A 3,208-nucleotide genomic window follows, 5' to 3' on the forward strand; every position below is an offset into this window, starting at 1 on the left:
GTACACATACTAATCTCAAATCAATAACCTCACTTAACAATTTGAGGCACTAGAAAAGAAGAATAAATTGAACTCAAAGTCATCAGCAAGAAAGAAATAACAAAGAAAAGAGTAGAGATCAAAGAAACAGAGAAGTAAAAAACAAACAAACAAACAAACAAAAAATTATAGGGAGAATCAATGAAACCAGAAGTTGGTTTATTTAAAAGACCAATACAATTGGCAATCCTTTAGCTTCACTGACAAACAGGAGGAGAGAGAAGTGCAAGTGTCTAAAATCACAAAAATTAGATGGGAACATTACAACCAATCTTACAGAAATAAACAGGATCATAAGAGAATATTATGAGCAATAGTACACCACTAAATTTGATATTGTTTTGAGTCGATCCTCACTCATTAAAAACCCTAAGTACAGTTGAAGGAAACACTACCTGGTCTGTGCCATCCCCACAATCTTTGCTACGTTTGAGCCCATTGTTGCTGCCACTGTGTAAATCCACCTACTTCCCTTTTTCACAGACTATCTACCGAGCATCATGATATCTTTCTCAAGGGACTGGCCCTTCTTGTAACAAGTCCAAGGTATGGGAGAAGAAATTTCACCATTCTTGCTTCTAAGGAGCATTCTGGTTGCCCTTGCTGCATGAGCAGTTTTGTTTATTCTTCTGGCAGATCATAGTATGTTCAATATTCTTCATCAATACCATAATTCAAATGCATCAATTCTTGTTTGCTCTTCCTTATTCACTGTCAGCTTTCATATGTATATGGGACAACTGAAAATACCTATGGCTTGGTCAGGCACAATTTAGTCTTTAAAATGACATCTGTTCTCTTTAAAACTTTAAAGAGGTCTTTTGAATCTAGCGGCTTTGCTCAATATAATATGTCCTTTGATCTCTTGACTAGTGTTTTCATGAGCACGGATTGTAGGTATAAGTAAAATTAAATCTCTGCAACTTCAATAATTCCTTGTTTATCATTCTGGTGCTGACACATCCAGTTGTGACTATTTTTTTTTTCTTTATATTGAGGTATAATCATACTGTAGGCTATAGTCTTTGATCTTCACTGGTAAATGCTTCAACTCCTCTTCACTTTCAGCAAGCAAATTTGTGTCTTCTGCATATCACAGATTGTTAGAGGATCTTTCTCTAATGCTTTTGTGGCATTCTTTTTCATATAGCTCAGCATTTCAGAATATTTTCTCAGCATACAGATTGAATATGTATGGTGAAAAGATACAAACTCAAAGCACACACTTCCTGATGTTAAAGCATGCAATATCCCCTTGTTCTGTCTGAACCACATCCTCTTAGTCTATGTGGGTTATCTACGGGTTCCTTATAAGCACAATTACGTGTTCTGGAATTCCTAATGTTATCCATGATTTGTTATGATCCACATAGTCAAATGACTTTGTATAGTCTCTAATGCACAGGTAAATATATTCTTCACTTTTGTCTGACATCAGCAATGATATCCCTCATTCCCCCATCCTTTTCTAAATCCATCTTGAATTTTGGAAGTCCCCTGTTGATGTACTGCTGAAACTATTTTTAAAATATTTCCAGCAAACTTTTACTTTTATGTGTTATATGTGATATTGTTCAATTATGTCCACATTCCATTGAATTACCTTTCTTTTATATGGTCACAAATACATGTCTCTTCCAGTTGGTTGGTCAGGTGGTTGTCTTCCAAATTTCCTGGCATAGATGAGATAGTGCTTCCAGTGTTTCATCCATTTATTGGAACATCTCAATTGGTGTTCCATCAATTCCTTTTTCTTGATTTTTGCTGGAGTCTTCAGTGCAGACTTCTTCACGAATAACATCATTTCTTGATCATATGTTACCTCCTAAAATGGTTTAATGTCAATTAATTATTTCTGACATGATGGTTCTGTGTATTCTTTCCATCTTTTTTGATGCTTCCTGCATCAGTCAACACTTCTTTTTTCCTCATAGAAACTTTCAATATTGTAACTCAAGGCTTGAATTTTTTCTTTAGTTCTTTCACCTTGAGAAATGTTGAACGTGTCCTTAACGTTTCATATTCTAACTATAGGTCTTTGCACATTTCATCAAAACATTTTACCTTGCCTGCTAGTGTCACCCTTTGAAATCTTCTGTTCAGCAATTTTGGTTTATGACTTCTTCATTCACTTTAGCTACTCTATGTTCAAGAGTAAGTTTTAGAGTCTCTTTGACATCCACTTTGGTCTTTTCTTTCTTTCCTGTGTTTAAGGACCTTCTGTTTTCCTCGTGTATGATGTCCTTAATATCACCTCACAATTGTCTGACTCAGTCATTAATGTTCAATAAGTCACGTTTATTCTTAAAATTGCCTCTAAATTCAGATCACATATACTCAAGGTCGTAGTTAAGCTCTTATTGAATTGTTTTAATTTTTTTCAGCTTCAACTTGAACTTGCATTTCATCAGGAGTTTGCATGATCCATTGTCAGCCAATGGCTTTGTTCTGACTCATGATATGGAGCTTCTCCATGTGTATTTCATGTCATTAGGTCCACATGAATAGTCACTGTTTATGTTGTTGAAAGAAGGTATTTCCAATGACTAATTTGTTGGTCTTCCAAAATTGTATCCTGCAATCTCCATCATTATTTCTGTCCCCAAGGCCATATTTAAAAACTATTGAGACTTCTTTGTTTCCATCTTTTGCAGTCCAATCATCAGTAATTATCAGTGCATCTTGGTTGCACATTTGATCAACTTCAGTCTGCAGAAAAACTAAAAACCAAACGTACTGCTGTTGAGTTGGATGCGACTCATAGTAACCCCTCCTTGGGTTTCTGAGGCAGTATCACTACGGAAGTAGATTACAGAACTCCATAAAAAAAAAGGAAAATCTTTAGTTCACCTTTGGCATTAGTGGTTGGTCCATAAATTTGAATAAAAATCATTACTTGGTCTTGTTAATTGGTATTCTTCATAGGTGTATTGAGGGGCTCTGATGGCATATTGTCTAAAAAATTTGACTACTAACCAGAAGGCTGGCAGTTCAAAATCACTAGCCACTCCTCAAAAGGAAAATTGGGCAATCAGCCTCAATAGAAATACTGCATTGGAAACACAAGAAGGGGTCACTATGATTTGGAACTTACTCATTGACAGTGAATTTGGTTGCTTTTATAGGTGTATATATATTATGCTATCACTGACTTCAGAGATCTTGAAGT

Source organism: Orycteropus afer, unplaced genomic scaffold (assembly GCF_000298275.1).
Source record: "Orycteropus afer afer isolate SDZICR_OR568_19922 unplaced genomic scaffold, OryAfe1.0 scaffold00727, whole genome shotgun sequence".
NCBI classification, from domain to species: domain Eukaryota; kingdom Metazoa; phylum Chordata; class Mammalia; order Tubulidentata; family Orycteropodidae; genus Orycteropus; species Orycteropus afer.